Here is a 13,888-nt window from a genome sequence, read left to right on the forward strand (position 1 = left end):
TGGACCCAAATGAATGAAAAATGCTTCAGATATATTTATCAAAAGCAGTGAAGATGGCTTGAGCAAAGATATGGAAACAGAAAAGTAGACATTGTTTAGAGAAACAATGATTAATCTGTTGTCTTTTGCACGTGTTTAACGTGTGTTATAAAATGGATAATTTTAGGGAAAATTCTGAATGCTTGGCTATGAAGTTTCAACCCAGAAGAAAGGTACACTATGAAATGATATTAAACAAAGATATAATATTTTCCTCTTCTTTTTCTTTTTTTTCCCCATGACATTTATAAATACAAAAATGGTAATAAATTCAAATGTCTATTAATATGATTTTTTCTTTTTAATGTTCCTGGGTCTAATCCTTCATATTGCCTCCAAATTGCTTCTCTCTGCCTCAAGGAAGATTAGTATTGTTACATCAGAGAATAAAACAACAACTAAAGGGTGAGAGAGAGAGAAGAACATCAGGACTAAGTTTTGAATTGCAATGTATTTTTGTGTTGTTAGCAAGACAGTAGCCTTAAAATTTTACTGTTGCTGCAATATAAAAAGAATTTTCAGATTTCTATAGCTTCCACAGGGATCTGGAGCCAGTGGTCTAATTAGATCTTAGCACTCCTTCCCCAGTGTGCAATGGATTCTGTTTTGAGGCTAAGTTCTCTGGGAAGAAGCAAGATGTGATGCAGAAAAGAAGAGGAAGTCAGAGCCAAACCTAAGTGCTCCATTAGACTGTGGAAAGAGGAGACAAAACCTGATCCGAAGAGAAAAGAACATCTATTGTGGAGAGACACTTTCCTGAAAACATTGTGGCTTTGGGCTTCCTTCTCTGCTACCTCCACCTAGCTAAGAAAGCTCATTTATACCCAGACAGAATGTCTCCAAAATGCATGGAAAAAGAAAGGGTTTCTAAAAGACTTACCCAAGAAAGACAGAATCAACCAGAAGAGACAGTTTGATGGAGACGAGATGAAATATTATAGTCCAGGAATCTTAAAGAGTGTTTGGTTTTCCCTTTTACTGCTCAAAGAGACGAGGCTCTCAAAGGAAAATCAGATCAATCATAGAAAATAAAACTACATTTGCTTTGAATATCTGAATGTTGTAATTTTTCTATTTACCACTCAAAGTACTTCATCCATTTATGTTATTATTTATTTCTTTCAATTAAACCACACCAATCATATAATAAAAGACTAAAACTATCTCATCCTGGATTATCAAGCCTTGTAGCAACTTGGTTTTCTCACTTGCTTCCTAGATCACAGGTCAGAACAAGTGATTCATGGCCCACGATTAAGGGTGTCTGGTGAGTCTCATGTACCCCGTGAGGAAGGCAGCAGAGAAGCTGATAGAAAGGAAGGAGAGTAAAGGAGATGGGAAGTTCTATGTCTGGTAGAAAGAAGACTGGTGATTCCACAACTCTGAAGTCCAGATTATCTGGACCTAGTGATCACCCCTCGAAGTCAGGTACCACCACTTTGGTACACATAAGACCATATTCAATTCATTTACTATTTCTTGAATTAATTTTTCATTCAGTTAATTTTACAAAATAAATGTATAGGCTCTTTTCTTCCCCTCCTTGTTGCCATTAAGCCTTAATTAATTGCCATACATCTGTTTAAAACTTAGATTTGGCAATATTAACAGATATTAAAAGAAGAACTGTATCATTTCAAACTACCATAAAGAATGAAGAAATGCAAATTTGGCATTGTGTGTAAAACTGTCTTGTTAAACAGAACACATGTGCAATAAAATGAAAAAATATTTCTAGAGATAGCAGATTAGTGATTGTCAGAGAGGTAAAAAGGGTGGGATATTGGCACCAAATGGACCCACTTGGGAATAGTGGAAATGTTCTACATCTTTCTTGTTATGGTGCCTCTACTTGTCAAAACTCATTGAACTATACACTTAATGTGCATATCATTAATCATATGTAAATTATACTTCAATAAAGTTAATTAAAAAAATAGAAACACAGTAACTTTGCCAAGCAGTTAAAGAGGTTTAAATGCCTGCTGGGCCGCTTGCAAGCTGAGCGACCTTGAGCAAATGATGACCCCTCTGAACCTCAGTTTCTTTATCAAGTGGGGTTAACAGTAATATCTATTCCCCAGGGTCTGTATTAAGAAAATATGGTAATGTATGTAGAGTACCTACTGAGTGGTCCATGAATGCATATTTTTTTCTATACCTGTACAGCCAAGTTAGAGCTAATAAGAAAATTTTTACTAATAGACTTGAATAATGCAATCCCAATTATAAGAGACAGTTCTTTCATAAAACACCTAAAATCAATGTGTGTTATTATTCTAGTTTTTTCTAATATAAAAATATTATTTCCCTATATTTTATTATTTCAGGAGAAAATATCATATTTAGTTCTTCTCACAGAAACTTTGAAGGGAAATCAAGTTTACAATGTGCTCTTAGTAAGGAGGATTACTGCAGTGTTCTTTCATTGTTGGGGCTCTAAAGTATACTATACCAATAATAAAAACGGTGAACTTTATTAGCTTATGCTATTAGAAATAACTTCCTTTAAAAGTAAAAGATCCCAGTCTCTTGTTTGGTTCTGTAACGACTTTTGGAATGTTCTACTGAATTCTTTTAAATAAGCTTAATATATGGCTCAAGGTATCATGGTGACTTCAGTTAATTAATTTAAACACAGACTAGCTTCTGATTCTCTCTGAGATTTACATTGCATCCAAAGATGGTATAAAATAGGTTCACTCCCTCAGAATAAAATGATAAGAGTTATTGCTCTTGGCCTCTCTATGATTGCTCCAGTTAACAAATGTGTTGGCCTTTTAAAACGATGACTAAAAATCTCACCATCTGAAAGCTAGGAAAGGAATGAGTTTACCACAAAATATTTAAATGGGATTTCACCAGAAGCTGAGGAAAACCAGAGAAAAATAAACTCTCTTATTTCTTACTTATTTCTTACTTCTCACTTCCACTTGTTTATGAAAAGAACTGGGGATGAGGCACACAGACTTGCACAGAGTAGATACTTTAAAAGGTTTTGACAGAAAAAGAGGAATGGAATTAAGGTGGGTTTATTTAATTATTTTAATATATGTTAAATATCTTTAATTCTTTGTAACTGAGCAATGGTGAGTAGAGTTGGTAAGGAACTCACCTCTTTTGCATTGTGGTGAAGTGTGAGCTATAATTTGGAACACATTCGATTACGAATTTGTACTCCAGCATCAAGGCTTTCCTACAGGTAATTAATTTTAGTGAAGTTTACAATATAGTAGGAGAGAGTTAGGCAAATTGGGGCTTGAGCACTGGCTCTCCAATCCAGTGAACTAGTAGTATGGGCTTGATTCCTGCCTGTTCAACTTGAAGACAATAACAATTACTACCTCATGATTTTTTGAGAGCATTAAATTCAATAGCATATGGCAAAGGCCTGTTTCTACCCTGACATAGTGTAGTCTTGACCAATCATCCCTGGCCCCATTTATATAGGGAACTTCCTGTGGTGTGGGTAGTCATTACATATTGATAGATACTATTGAGAGCAAAATTTAAAATCTTGCTCTTCTGTTTCTTCTACGCAAGGTGGATGGAAAAGAAAACCTGAGCATCATATCTTTACACAATTGCACCCTATCTCTGTTTTAACCATATCAAGTCTTTTCTTGATCTTATATACTTGAACATATATGCTCTCTATGAAACTCATTTCTTTCTTTAATGTCCTCTTTCTGAAGATGGACTATACTTTTCCAGGCTTTCCTGATAGATGCCTGCATTCTCTTTGGTAATAGGTTACTCTAGGGACTCTTGTCTCCCTGTTTACAATTCAGCTGGTTTTGCTTTCCTTGAGAACATTGATGGAAGGCAGATGGGTTCTAAGTCAGATGTGCAGATTCCCTTCTTAGTGTTATAACTTATCAATTTCCCTTTCTATAAAATGGGGTTAATATAATACCAATAGGTTGTTGATATAATTAGATAAAATAAGGTAATTAAAATTCTTTTATTGAAAATAGTTACTTTTATTATGTTTTTCCATTTGAATCTGCTATGGCCTAAACCTAAACCAATGTTACCTACATTGTTTGTTCAAAAATCGTTTGTTTATTGACTGATTAGAATGCAAATTTAAAAGAACTTTATTGCTTCACGTGAGGAAAAAATATTTAATGTTTCTGATGAAACATACATCAAGTCATATTTAGGATCATTTTTTTAAAACTTTAGAAGTAGCTTACAAAATGAATATCCTGAAAAGAACGCCTGTATTTACTGTGAAATAAAGTCAAGAGTAAAACCAAACAAAAAGAGAATAAAACTAAAATTTGGCACAAAGTCCAGCCATACTGGCCCATTTCTATAATCTCTCTGGTTTCTTTGCCTCCAGACTTTCCCTGCTTTGATCCCTTTAATGCCCAACTCAGAGATAAGTCTTGCAAAAATACAATTGTCATCATGTTGCTTTCCTGATTAAGAACCTGCAGGGTCTTCCCATATCCTACAGCATCAAGACCCTAATTCTCTACGTGAAATTCAAGGTATTTTGTTATCTGGTCCCAATTTATCTAACCAAATTCATCACCTACTACTCTGGTAGATGTGATCCATAGAATCTTTCTATCATACAGATTTAATAGTTTATGGCCTAGGATCTGACACATCAGTGTGTCTAGGGCCATCTAAAGTTGTCTTCTTTACTGAAAACTTCCTTAACTATTAGAATCCACATTCTTAGTTCATGAATTAAATATCAAATCAAAATACAATTATTGTTGCTTAGAAGATGTCAAGCTCTGTGTTGGAAACTTTGAGGAGCATAAAGATGAATTAGTCACAATTTTGCTTCTAGTCTGTTACTAAGTTTAATGGGACCCACAGAAAGTACCATGAAGATGGAGGAGAGAAAAGAGTAATGCACATTGTGCGTGTGTGTATCTGTGTGTGCGTTGGTGGGTGTGCTCAGAGAAGATTTCCAGGATGAGTTGACATTTAAATTGTGCTTGGAAGAAGAGTCAATTAACCCAAAGGTCACAATAATGCATACTGCCTAGGACCCATGATACTTTCAGGGGCCCACAAATAAAATGCTTTAATTTTAATTTCCTTTAAAATTAGAAAAAATTGAATATAATAGTAATAAGATATATAAGAATGAACTCAACCAGGATTATATTTGTCTTTATACCAACACAATAATTTTTAATATTTTTATGCAGGAAGGGACCCCTGAAGACAAAGTGACCTAGGCTCACAAAAGTCATATTGTCACCCTGCCTGGAAGAATGGATGTGATATTAATGGGTAGAGATGGAAAGAGGAAACAATGTGGGCTAAGGTCCTGTTGTGGGAAAATACAGGGTGTGTGGGAAATTCCTAGGGAAAGGTAGTGTTGGTCAAACATGACAAATGATGTCAAAGAAAGGTCAAAAGGTAAATACAGAGGGTGGAATGGAGCCATATTATGGAGGCATTATTGTTGGCAATTTTAAAGAGATTTGGACTTGTTGCTGTTATATTTAGGGCTGTTGAATAGGGGAATGACATGATAACAGGCTCTACATTTAGTGTCTTCATTCAACAAATATTGAATTATCAAGCACCTTTATTAAGCACCTCTGATGTACTAGATGTTGTGTTAAGTGCTGAGCATACAGTAACAGAAAGGGGAGTTCCTGTCATTAGGGAGCTAACATTCTAATGGGTTCACCAGACAGTAAACACACAAACTATCAAATAAAAAATAATTTCCCAAAGTGATAAGTGCGTTGAAGACAGTAATGAAGGATAATAAACAGAATAAATGTAGAGCACTGTTGTAGTTGAGAGGGTCAACATTCCAAGCGTGAGGAACATAGCAGAGGGAAGAGCAAGTTCCAAGAGCTGGTAAGTTGACAAGTCTGATATGAGGCTGATGTGACTGGAGTGAGTAAATAAGAGAATGGGTGCATGGGATGAAGTTGGGGAGGAAGTTTACATTTTTACACTTGATTATATAACATGTTATGCTTCTACCCTTGTTAATATTTCTTCTTTTTTATTTTTATTTGATCCTAACTTGCTTCTATTTTATTTATCTGTGTAAAGCATTTTGAATCCCTTTTGGAACACGGTGGTGTGCTTAAAATTCTCTTCTCTACTGTCCAACATCTATCAGTGAGTTGAGATTATGAAAGACATTCAATAAACATTTGTATGACCGGTTTGTGAGTCAGTAGATATATTCAAATATCATATGTAATTCCACTGAAAGGAGCCAAGAATTCAGTTTGGTCCTAAATAAAACAAATTGTCATTTAGTTTACATAGTCCTCTGAACATCTAAAATAAAGTAAGAGGTATCACATGGCTACTTTAAACAGTGTTGGCCTGCTTCTTTGACAAATGTGTTTAGCACTAGTCCAAGAGCACACCATGGTTCATGATTCAGTGTGGAATTTTATCTGTTGTCATGGTAGACCAAGAAAAATACTACCTAGGAGAAATACTTAGAGATTATTTTTGGAAGTTCCAGTACATATAGATATAATTTTTCCCAATGTCTCCAAATAAATTTTAAAAATTAAGCTAAAGCAAAAATTTAACATAAAAGGAAGATTCTATTAATTGATATAAGCTTTGGAAGCTTGAAGAAGTTGTGTTCAGATTAAGCATCAATCTATATTTATGGAATAGTTAAGAAAAGCAACACAATATTATATAAGAGTAAAATGAGGACGCAACAAATCTGATAGATTTTGGTACATTCTGCAATGTTTATAGTATTTCTAAATAAAACAATTTGCTAGGGACTGTAGTTTGTCCCTATATATATTTGTCACAATCATGGATTCTAACTGCTGCTATTTTCTGGGGGCTATTGGGGTCTTACATTTTATTTCAATTTCTGTATATAGAATTAATGTTTCTACTTGTAAATGAATGATTGATTATGGGGAGTTTATATTTATGATAAGCTTGGCTTTTATGAGTGATGAATAAAGCTTAATAATTTTGTATTGGGTAATGCTTAATCTTCAAAGGACTAGACAAACAAGAATTAATCCCTCAATTAGTCTGTCCTCCAACTAAAATTGATAACTCCCATTTTACAGGAGAGCAAAGTTGAGTCAAGGAGACTTAATCCTCTGATTTTGTGTAAATTTCATCACTTTCCAAAGAAACACTAGGATGTAGTTTAGAAGAATGGAGATTTTCAAGTGCAAACAGATTTACAACTCTTGAGGGTGGAGTGATTTATTATTAATTACTTTTATCCTTAAGCATACACTGAAGCATTACTCCTACACTAAAATCCAGAGAATGTTTATATTAGATCTTTATTTATTATTAAGTTTTGTAGACTTAATTTGGGAATTTTATTGTGTAAATATACATAGCACATTCAGTTTAGCCAAGTATTTTTCAATATAATATCACAGATAGCAAAATTAGTACTATTATGTGTTAAGAAAGAATTCTATATGGGGAACCACTTTCCTAGTTTTGCTCTCTTGGAGCTTATGTATGAACCTCTGGTCCAGGAATTTATATTAAAATATATATTTCCATGTAATCTGGTAATATGTATACTGAGTGGTTTCATGGAGGACTGAGGAATTTTAAGACAAAAATGTGGTTTAGAATCACTGTACCACATATTTTAGAGAACAACACAGAATTTATAATAAAGTCCAAAATCTGTATGGTAGGATCTGATATTAATTTCCAATTCTTCCACACCGAGGATTAACAGCCTGCTGTGGACAACCTAACCCAGTATAGATAATAGGGTGATCTTATCAGAGTGGGCTTTTCTACTTTGGATCACTGAAGATCTTCGTATTATACCTCTGTGGTTTGTGCTGAGATCGTTTCTTGCTGCTGCCCAGCTCTAATTACTAATTATAATTCTTACTCTTATATTGTTATCACTAGGTGTTGCTGAATGATTTTACAGTTGTCACTTGATTTTTTAAAAAATATTTTTATTTTTAAACAATCTAAAGCTTATAAAAATCGCAGGAATAATCCAAATAACATTTTCCTGAGCAATTTGAGACTGAGAGACCAACATGATGTCCCATCACCCCTGAACATGTTAGTATAGAACAAAGACATTCTCCTACATAACCACAACACAGCTATCCAGGAAATTGACATTGATACATTACTACTATCTAATCCTCAGATTCCATTCAAGTTCTGTCAATAGTCTCTATAAAAAAACCAAAACATAAAACAGAAGCAATATTAACAAATTCAATAAAGACTTAAAAAAACTTATTGACTGGGATTAATAAAGACTTTAAAAAAAACTTAAGGGGATTACAAAAACTAAATAAATGGAGAGCTATAACTTAGTCGCCATAGGCAAACTAGATCATCTTAGAGATAATAGTTCTCACCAAACTGATCTCTATATTCAATAAAATTCCAACCAAAATTACTTCAAGGTTTTTCATGGAATTGACAAGCTTATTTTAAAATTAATGTGGAAGAACAAGGGTCAAGAATAGCTAGGAAACAAAGTGAAATAATGACATGATGGAGTAGGGAGTGATTTCTCCTGTAAGCTATTAATATAAATTTAAGGTAATTAGGACATCATGGTACTGGGCCAGGGATAGACCATTGTGAGAAAATAGAGAACCCAGGAGCAGAAGCAGACATAGGTAAATACTCAATATATATCAGTATCACAGATCAATGTAAATAGGGTGGAATTTTCACTAAAGATGCTTGACAATTGATTCAACAATTGCATAAAATGAAATTGGCTCCTTACTTCACACGATACATATCCATTTTGTATGGATTAAGTATTCAAATATAAAGGGAAAACAGTCTTTTAAAATTTTAGGGAACAAATCATATGAGCTCCAAGTAGAACTTATTGCCTAAACAAGACACAAAATAAACAAAGCATAAAAGGAAAGTTAAAAATTTCAACCCCACAAAAATTAAGGGCCCCTTTTCATCAGAAGACCCCCTCAAAGAAAGTTTAAAATCTAGCCACCAATTTGGCAAAGATATTCGCACCATTTATGTATTCACAAAGCTGTTTTCAGGAATACGTGAATAACTCCTTCAAATCAATAAGAAAAAAACCACCCAATGGAAAAATGGGCAAAAGTTTTTAACAGGCCCTTCACAAAAGAGGAAACTCAATGGCCAATGAACATTGATTGAAAATGTGCTTGATTTCATTAATAATATAACAGTACCAAGTGTTGGTGAGAATGTGGAGTAGAGAATTCTCATAAACTGCTGGGGACTATGTATATTGTTACAAAATCTTTGGAAAACAAATATGGGTTATCTCCTGAAGCTGATCATTCTCTTAACATATGCCCCAAAGTTCCGCTCCTAGGCATATAACGTCACGTAGAAGATCCCTAGCACATATGCCTGGGGGAACAGGTACAGGAATATTCAAAGCCATATTATGTATAAAATAAAAAAAATTAGAATTTCCCAAATGTTCATTGACAGCGAATGGATTAATAAATTATGCTCTACTCATACACTTGAATACTATACAGCAGCCAATATGAATGAACCGCTTCCAGTATCAACATGGGTTAATCTCAGAAACTATGGAACAAACAAGTTGAGGAAGAACACACACATTATGATTTTTAAACAAGGTTTAAAAATAAGCAAAACTAAATTTGTATATGGTTTAAGGATACCAATGGGGTAAAAAGATAAGTCTACAAAAGTGACAAAAAATTATCAAGAAAATAAAAGGGAATCCCGAGCACAAAATTCAGAATAGTGGTTACCTGGTTGGGAGGGTGGTGGTGGTCATGGGACACTTAAAATTACACAGGGAGTTTCAACACTATAGCTATTGTTCTCTTTCTCAAGTCGGATGGTCATATTTTTATTATTTCTAACTAACATTTGCACTGCTTCCTTTTTTGGTATATATAAAAAAATTTTTTTTAATTGAAACATTTAATTAATTTTTTTTCCCAGCCTCATGGCTTGTGGGAATGTTGGTTCCCTGACCAGGGATTGAACCCGCCCCCCGCCCCCCCACAGTGGAAGCTCAGAGTCCTGGCCACTGGACCCCCAGGGAATTCCCTAATTGAAGCATTTTAGAAACCCATTTTCTGCTAGAACCTAAATGCTTGATGGCAAGGTTTATGTATTATTTATTCTAAGAGTCTAGTGCAGTGCCTGGTACACAGTAATGTTAATAAAATAAATACACAGAAGCAAAAAAAAAAATTTCCTTTTTAGTTATAGATTATCATTTCCAATCAAGTTCTCATTATCTTCACCTGGATTAGAGTCTCAATAATTTACAATTTCTTAGACCCCCAAAACTCTTTAGTCACTCCCTTATTGTACTGCATATAATAATAGTTGCCTTGTCTTAAAATTATTTGCATAAATGTATTGTTTCTCCTCAATATTCTGCCTTTAAGGTAGGAGAATGCTTTATTTACCTTTATATCCCCTATAACAACTGGTGACCATAGCTAATCAAAATACTTGATGGATGGATAAAAATGTGTGTGTGTGTGTGTGTGTGTGTGTGTGTGTGTGTGTATATATATATATATATATAATGGAATATTATTCACTCATTAAAAATGAAGCCTTGACTTTTGCAACAGCATGGATGGACTTTGAGGGCATTATGCTAAGTGGAATAAGTCAAAAAGAGAAAGACAAATACCATATGATTTCACATATATGTGGAGTCTAAAACAACTCATGTATACAGAAAAGAGATTGGTGGTTGCTACAGGTGGGGGGTGAGAGGGGCAAAATGGATGAAGTTGGTCAAAAGGTACAAAGTTTTAGTTAATAAATAAATAAGTCCTGGGGGAGGAAATATTTTTATTTTTAAACAATCTAAAGCTTATAAAAATCGCAGGAATAATCCAAATAACATTTTCCTGAGCAATTTGAGACTGAGAGACCAACATGATGTCCCATCACCCCTGAACATGTTAGTATAGAACAAAGACATTCTCCTACATAACCACAACACAGCTATCCAGGAAATTGACATTGATACATTACTACTATCTAATCCTCAGATTCCATTCAAGTTCTGTCAATAGTCTCTATAAAGTCCTTTATAAGAAAATAATCCAGTCCAGAATCATGCATGATATTTAGTTGTCAAGATCCTTTAAACTCCTTGAGTCTGCAATAGTTCTTTGGTCTCTTCTTGATTTTCACAACCATGACATTTTTGAATATTATAGGCTTGTTATTTGGTAGAATGTCCCTCAGTTTGGTTTGTCATGTTTCCTTATGATTAAATCAAGGTTATGCAACTTGGGCAGGCACATCACAAAAGTGACCCTGCATTCTTCTCCTTTCATCCTATCAGGTGACACATGGTTTTGATTTGTTCCATTACTGGCGATGTTAATTTTGATCACTTGATTTAGGTGGTATCTGCCAGGCTCCTTACCATGAAGTTACATTTTTTTTCCCCTTTATAATTAATAAGTATTTTGTGGGGGAGGTACTTTGAGGCTAGGTAAAGATTCCACTACCCAGCAAAATTTTAATTTATTCATTTATTCATACCACTATGGATTGATAGATTCTTATTTTATTTAATAGGCTGCAGTCCAATATTCTCATATTTATTTTAATGTTAAAATTGTCCCACATTTCCTTATTGGCTCCCCTTTGAAGGTACCATCTTTGTACTTTTGATATTTCTCCACCATTTTCTGAGAATTTCCTTCTTTCTGATGCAACAAAATTTCCCAGGCTCATCTTCTAATTTCTCTGCCCAATCACAGATTGAATTATTTGTCCAGAGAGTTGTGCTTCCCTTAAGTGGGCAATGGTATTTAGAAACCAAAATCTGAGTGAGAGGTATGCTCATTACTATTGGAGATTGCTGATTTCAAGCTTCTCAGTGGAGAGAGGTAGGGAATATATCCAGAGTAGGTAAAAATATAAATATTTATAATAGGTAGGGATATATATTTACATATTGATTTACATTTACATCCATAAATAGTTTATCTATCTGGAATATTAATAGTTCACATCAATATCTCCACTTCCAATGCAACAACACAGAGTTCATTCTAGTTTTCTCCCTTTTCTTATTTGTAACTTTTTGGTACGACATTGAGAAACTAGGCTCTCATTATCCTCAATATATTTATTTGATCAATTATTCTTATGTATCCAATTTCTAAGTGTCATGCTACTATATCCAATCTGCATGCCCTCGTCACTCACACTGGGCTCTAATATGCTGTGCAAAGTCATCACTGTCACTGGTCCTTTTCCCATGCAGATATTCTGCTCACTCCATTCAGATTTCAACACCTCCTATCAGATGGCCACCACCATCCTTGGACAGATGCTCTCCTCAAACTGTTTGGCTTCTGACCCTCTGTCAGGGCTGTCTCCTAATGGTATACCCTCCCCATCCTTCTTGAGCTTGGACAATCAGCAGTCTGCTGTCCTCCCTTCCAATGGGAACACACACCTGACTCTGCTTGGATGCTAACACCACATAATGGGACACTCGCCCGCCACCCATGTAAGGAAACACTGCTTACTCTTTTGGGGCTTTGTCATCCTAAGGTGGGCTGCCCTCTCTCTTGAAGCTCACCCCTTTGTGGATATCCTCTTGCTATGAACTGAATTGTGTCCCTTCTAAATTCACATGTTGAAGCTCTAACCTCCCAGTGTGATGGTATTTGGAGATGGGACCTTTGGGAGGTAATTGTGGTTAGATGAGGTCATGAAGGTGGGGCCCTCAGGATCAGATTAATGACTTTATAAGAAAAGAAAGAAGAGAGAGAGATCATTCTTTCTCTGCCATTTGAGGACACAGTGAGAAGGTGGCCATCTTCAAGTCAGGAAGAGTGTCTTCACTAAGAACCAAGTGGTCTGACACCTTGATCTTGGACTTCTCAACCTCAAGAACTGTGATCAATAAATGTCTTTGTTTAAGCTACCCAGCCTAGGGTATTTTGTTACAGCAGCCACAGCAGACTAATACACCTCCTCACCTCAGTCAGGCTTGAATCACCATCTCCCCTCCTCACAGATGCCCTCCTTAATATTCTCGGACTCTGACACCATGGCCCCTATGTTTACCTTGCTTGGTACTACCTAATGGATTTTCTACAGAATTGTTTAGGGACAGAAAGGAAGAAAGGGAAAAGGAAAGTCACTCTAATCTGCATAATTTTTCCTGCAATCCCTTTGATAACTGTTTCCCCCTGAGGTATCAGAATTCTTTTGGACGAATGTAGTCTCTGTATTGATCATGAAGGGTGGGGGGACTTATGCAAATTCTTTAAATAGGAAGACTTACTTCTTGCTTGGAATCGTGTTAAAACAGATCTTTCATTTCCATAGTGCCATGATACTTCCTATATAATGTTATTAAATCTTAACCTAGTGGTAATATTTTGGAGTGCTATCTAATCACATCATACTCCACATTGTATATGTTTAAAAAATAATACTTTTAGAAAAGATAAAAGTGATGTAAAAATCTGTGTATTTCTATAGGCAGAATCTATCTATGTACGTATTTTTTCTATTTTAATTTAAATGACAACTTGCTATTCCCTTTTCTGGAAACACTATTAAGCAGATACTTTCATCGCTGGCTCCTTCTCATAATTCATTTAGGTCTATGTTGCTAAAATGTCACCACTTCAGAGAGGTCTTCCTTGGCCACCCAAAATGCCACCTCTCTTTCTGTCACTTTATTCCCTTGTCCTTCCTAACATCTATCAAGATGTATAAATTATATTATTTAATCATTTATTTGCTTATTGTTTCTCAACCTCAATAAAACTTAAGCTGTGTGTGAAAATGGACTTTATATATCTTATTCATTAAGATGTTTCTAGTACTTGAATTGTGTCTGGCATATGACATATACTCAGTAAAC

General features: G+C 34.9%; 1 protein-coding gene and 1 long non-coding RNA gene across 2 annotated transcripts in view; both read right to left on the bottom strand.

The window, feature by feature from the left end:
* Nucleotides 1-10,496, bottom strand: part of LOC309629949 — a 36,948-nt gene extending 26,452 nt beyond the window's left edge. Inside the window, exon 1 of the long non-coding RNA XR_014245318.1 lies at nucleotides 1-10,496. This exon is cut by the window's left edge and continues 21,525 nt beyond it. This is a non-coding gene — a long non-coding RNA (uncharacterized lncRNA).
* The window catches only part of LOC309629927 (uncharacterized protein), a 179,407-nt gene that overhangs the window by 63,505 nt on the left and 102,014 nt on the right, over nucleotides 1-13,888 (bottom strand). The gene's annotated exons all lie outside the window — the stretch shown is intronic.

This window comes from Balaenoptera borealis (genome assembly GCF_965194805.1).
Source record: "Balaenoptera borealis genome assembly, chromosome: 5".
Classification (NCBI taxonomy): domain Eukaryota; kingdom Metazoa; phylum Chordata; class Mammalia; order Artiodactyla; family Balaenopteridae; genus Balaenoptera; species Balaenoptera borealis.